The sequence below is a fragment of the Brassica oleracea genome, chromosome C7 (assembly GCF_000695525.1).
Source record: "Brassica oleracea var. oleracea cultivar TO1000 chromosome C7, BOL, whole genome shotgun sequence".
NCBI lineage: Eukaryota > Viridiplantae > Streptophyta > Magnoliopsida > Brassicales > Brassicaceae > Brassica > Brassica oleracea.
This window is the reverse complement of record NC_027754.1, coordinates 41,407,355-41,413,154: the sequence shown is the minus strand read 5'-3', so window position 1 is coordinate 41,413,154 and position 5,800 is coordinate 41,407,355. Positions and strand designations below refer to the sequence as shown.

General features: G+C 33.0%; 1 long non-coding RNA gene across 1 annotated transcript; it reads left to right on the top strand.

The window, feature by feature from the left end:
* The first annotated feature begins 2,112 nt into the window (after nucleotides 1-2,112).
* LOC106306474 lies at nucleotides 2,113-3,983 on the top strand. Its single transcript, XR_001263153.1, has 3 exons — nucleotides 2,113-2,317; nucleotides 3,342-3,428; nucleotides 3,558-3,983. It is a non-coding gene; the product is annotated as an uncharacterized LOC106306474 (long non-coding RNA).
* The last annotated feature ends 1,817 nt before the right edge of the window (nucleotides 3,984-5,800 follow it).

Here is a 5,800-nt window from a genome sequence, read left to right as displayed (position 1 = left end):
TAGTTTTTCCATTTTTTATGTTGTATGTTTACATATTATTTATAATTTTTGAAAATTAGTAATATTAAAATGTAAAACTATATTTTATGCCACGTGTCATCTTTCGGGAGAAGATTTTTTGCTGATGTGGACACTCTATGGAGCCTCAAAAGGTCTCTTTTATTAGTAGATTATAATTTTCGAAAATTAGTAATATTAAAATGAAAAACTATATTTTATGCTACGTGTCATCTTTCGGGAGAAGTTTTTTTTGCTGATGTGGACGCTCTACGGAACCTCAAAAGTTTCCTTTTATTAGTATAGATTTTTTTTTTATAATGCCCTATATTATACAACTAAACTTTTTTGTAAAAGTTGGGATGCCCTAAGCGGCCATTCTTTTGCTTGTGCTCGAGACCGGACATGTGTCTGATATATAAGGAGGGACGTGTATTATGAGAAAGCAAGACCTCAGAGAGGAGAGAGGGAATGCGTTGGGTGCTGATGTACTTGGTGAAGTACTTTTGAGATGTGGAAGATTGAAGCCTAGACTCATGTGGAGTTTAGCACATTTCATTGTGGTGGTCTGTGAAGATTGCATCTGCAATCTGTAGAAGACAGTGAGCCGGATAGTGATCTATGCATCTGTGTTTGATTCCTATCTTCATAGAAAACTTACTTAATAAAGAGTGGTAAACACCGGTGTGTGTTGTACCATATAGCAATTGTAGTTTGTTCCTTGTTCTAATTCAATAAAATCTGGACGAAATCCCGGGGATGTAGAAAACAAACCAGTTAACAAATTTTGTGTGTTTTACTTTCTGCACTTGTTTTTTGTCAGCCTCATCTGCACTAACAGAAACAACATTCTCTAGAAGAAAAAAAATTCATGAGACAAAACACACATGAACTCGTCAATGATATGTGCCACAGCTATACCATTTTTACACAAAGCACAAATCTGCCAGTTCGTGACTAGAGGGAAGGTGTGGGAAGGGTCGCTCGGTAGGGCCAAACGCATTGCAAGGTCTTCTGATAGGATCAAAAGGATTGTGCGAAATCCGGTAAAAAGATCCATCAATAGTATTAGGATGTCCTTTATTATTTGTGTTGCTTCCTTGAAGATTACCCCATAACCCGTAATGCATGATGATGTTCTCAGTCAATGTCTCAAAATTGAATCCTTCATCAATCTAGAAAGAAGAAAAAAAAAAGAAGTAAAATTAGTGCGATGCTCTCTGTATTAAAGTGACATCATGTAATATAAAAGAGAGTGTGTGATATGAATATATTCCCGGCGGAAAAGTGGTAAATAAAAATTTAGGAGCAAACACCAGCTTGGAGGTAGTATTTGTAGGAGCTTGATGATGACTTCACACACCACAAGGCATAAAACAAGGATCATCATAGAAATCTGAACCGAAATATTGTGGTAGAGCGATCTGTGATCCATCATCGACAGACCCCTCAGCATCAGAATCATCTGTAGTAGCAGCTTGTGGTTTGCTGAGCTCTTCGTTGGATATTAATAATGGAACTTTCTGGCGTGTCTTTGCACCGGAACTTTCTGCCGTGTCTTTGCACCGTTATGAACGTACCATGAGAAGATTTGTGGGAGTGGTGGTTTCATGGTATCAGGAGAATGTTTACTGATCGTAGCTTCTCTAGCGAAGCTACCATAACCGTAATGATAATAACCACAACTGGTAAAGCTCGATGGAAGCGTGACTATTTTCTGCAAAAGTTAATGGCACATAATAAAAAGGAAAGTATGATTTGTTTAGAAAACGAAAGCACAAACAAGAATGAAACTGATACACATTAACACAAGTAGAAGTTATAGAGATAAGGACATAAACTAGAGATAAAAGATAACTATCTTATACAATAAAGGAGAGTTGTCTCTCTCCTCCTTCCTCCACATCACCATCTAGCATGGGGCAATTTGTGACACCTGTCCTCTCCTCTTTACGTGATCACTGAGAGTTTTTTTCAAAACTTTTTGGGCTACTAATTTTTATTTTTCTGTGGGCTCTTACCAACTGGCCCATCTTCTTTAGGGTTTCTAGCTCCTGCTATCAGGATTTGGCTCCTCCACTCACTCTTCGTCTCTTTGAAAGTCAAAGGAGAGACTCTGTAAGTTCTAACGTCGTATGTTTCTTCTTTCAGTCTCATCATTTATTGCTTACCCACTACTCATCCCACTCTCTCTGAATTAAACATCATCATTATCATCAATGGTAGCCGCTTGAGACTCTCAACTATAAAACGGTCCCTTCTCTGCGATGAATAGCCACAGTTATACGGGATCCCTAATATGTTTTTCCTGGATGAGAAGGTAAGTCCGGCGAGCTCTGTCTTCGTTTTTATAGATTCTTACATAGATTACGAGTCCTCTCTTGGAATTCAATTACGTTTTCTCCCCACGAAGACTATGTCTTTGGTTTTATCTTCTATCTAAGTCATATGGAGTTTGCGTCTCCGACTACGTAACGCTTTTACTTTTTCGCCATAGACCACCATATGTGCACCTTGGACGACGTTACCATTATATTTCAGTTAAGTGATTGCTCTTGATGACTTCATTCAATCCAAGCAGCTCACTATTTGCTCATCCATTCATCTTCTCTGCCTTCATTAGATATTTTATTCAGTATATATATTCACCCGTAGGGCGTCTTAGCCACAACTCATCATTTTGCAGTCTACCTTTCTAACCATTAAATCATTAGTTCTAGATTTTTTTTTTGGATTTCAGAGTCCCAGATTCTCATGTCCTGCAAATTCCAATTGTTTATTATATTCCTGTGAAAAAAGAGACTGATGATTGTTTTGAACAAAAGCTTCGCAAATAAAGTTTCAAGTTTCAATCTTTATCCTTTTTCTCTCCTTAATACTATAAATATGGCTTTTTCTCCAAATTAGTAAAATGATGCTAAGTGGTCACGGTAGCGGTTGATGCATCTTTTTCTATTTTATTAAGGCTTTGTTTAATTAGACTTCATGATGATTTGTGTTTGGACTTGAGGAAAGAATCGTTCACATGTGCGTGACTGCCCAAAATTATGTTATGTATCTAAGCATAGATAAAATATTTTTCCCTCAAAGCTTGGTTTGTTTCCGTCACATCACAATCTTCATGTCCCATTTCTTCATTGAACAACTCTTCTATCTAAGTCATATGGATCTCGCGTCTCTATCTACTTTGAGAGTCATATATTGATATATATTAGATTAACTTTGTATTCCATCCTCTAGAATGAAGTTACCTTATACAGTGATACTTGTCTCCTCTTCATTTTTGTTCTCAGTTTCTTTTTCTGTGAATCAACTTGATATAAATTTTTCCTTTACACATGTAGATTGTTTTCCTGACTGGTGCTTAAAGATATAGCTCTGGTGTATTGAATTCTCTTTATGCAAGATTTACTCTCTTAAAAGGATAGCAGGTAAGATTAATTATTTCGATTTCAAGTATTCTTAGTTGTTAAATCTTTTAACTGTTTTTTACGTTGTAGCTTTAAAGGCGTTTTTGATGTTCGTTGTAATTTTAAGATGAAGGGTTTTTCAATTTTCAGACAAAGGTCATGACGGTTGGAAACTCGGTAGAGAGTTGCAAAGATGAGTCTAAGCCTCAAAACTGTTTTGAATAGAAGTGGGAAGATGCAGAGCCAAGGGCCCGGAAAATAGGAAGAAGATAACAATGTCCGTGAGCTGTTCTATGATACAAGAACCAGTGAGGACTCGGAAAAATAAAATGATGGAAACCATTCTTGTGGAGTTCTGATTGAGACTGGAAAGAAGCTACGATTTTATAACATCAATGCTAATAGTTGTTCTCCTGAGATAGTTTTCAGGCGTTTTATATAGACAAGCATGTTATAAGGAGAACACTTATCATGTTGTGAAAGGACATGTGTCCATGAAGGTGTGACAGTCCAGGAGAAGTTCAATATTCGTTGAGAAAGATTCTGTGTATTGTGCCTTTTTGGGGATTTGTAATATAAAGCTAACATATTCTTTGATTATTTTATTTCATTTAATTATGTGATCTATATATGTTTAACAAAGTTTTTGATGGTACTATGTAATAAAAACTGAGACCGGAACGTTTGATGAGATATGAGTTATAGGCTTTCATTCAATACAAATCCAACACAAAAATTACAGGATAGATTCACTATCGATGAAAAGAAAAGCAAATTTCAATCAACATGTATATTTGTTTGGTTCATCTTGATTTCTAGATTATTAGTGGTTACATTATATTTAAATTTTTTTTTGTTTAGTTACGTTTCGCTCATATTAATTTTTTGATTAAATTATTTGATATAAAGCGGTATGTAACTAAAGTAAACAAAACTTCCAACAAATAATTTGTTATTACACAGTTTGGCTCATACTTTGAAGTATCATGTTTTATTAGTTTATAAAATATTAATTTTTAAAAATATATTAAATATCAGAGAAAAAATTTCAACATATAATCTTGTTATTAAATAGAGTTCATCAAAAGCTATAATAATTAACAAAACATAATCAGTAAAACATTAATTGACTTTTCATTCAAAATATAATTATTCCCTCAAACAAATATATATTCTAAAACATCATTTTCTGTTAAATTAAAATATACTAATTATTATTTTGATATTATTGAAACTATTTATATAGTACTTAAAAATTAGGTTTAATTATTTTATTAAATTTCTCTATTATATTTTTATTGATTTAGTTTGCACGTGGATTAATTTATTATCATGTAAAGAATTTTAAACTTGAGAGTTCTTGAAATAAATAATTTTTTATTAATTTAAACTTCAGATTTTCTTTTCTTAAGTCAAAGTAAAAAGAAAAGAAAAGAAAATGTCATTACATTTTTCTGAATCACTTCTGTTACTTTTGTATTATGTATACAAAATGATGAATATTACTGTTATTCTTAATTCAAACCAAAAAACGTTTATTGAAAAAAACAATATGTTCTCAAAAACTCTGTTTATTATTTGTTAGTTTATGGTATTGCTTTTTATTTAGAATAGTTTATATAATGTTTCATAAAAATTAAAAAATTCATATAAAATAACTTTTAGTATAATATCCCGCCCGTAGGGCGGACTAACCACTAGTATATCTCTAATTTATGTCCTTATCTCTATAGAAGTACCTTGATTTGAGTATGATTTGTTTAGAAAACGAAATAACAAACAAGAATGAAACTGATACACATTAACACAAGTAGAAGTTATAGTAGTAGTTATCTTTATCTCTAATTTATGTCCTTATCTCTATAGAAGTACCTTGATTAAAGTGGTAACTGTGAACGTCGTTAGAAAACGGAATCTAAAATTAATCCGTTGTTATTCTTCCCCTCATTACCATAACATATCACTGCACAAAAACAATCAAGAAAAAAAAAGATTAATATATCAAAATTTGTAACTCTATTTTACATGGAAATTCAGGGAAACTTGTTAAAAAGAAAAAGGAAGAATCAGAAAAGGATATGTAACGCCCATGTATGCCCCTCTCGTGTGCCAGATGATCTTTCTAGGCATCTGGTTCCACCCTATCTCGAAAGACTTGTTTAATGATCCTACAATGATTTCATAATTGATATCACTATAAGTTATCCATCTTTTCACTACTCCAACTTAAACACAATTCATCTTAGAGTTCTTTATAGATATGTGACTGAAAATATAAATGAGTTTTGGTAAATATAGGGTGCTAAATTAATTTTTTAGCTACATCACTATATACCATAAATCATAATGTTACGGGATGTTGATTTGAAGGGTTCAAACAGAATCCATACCGT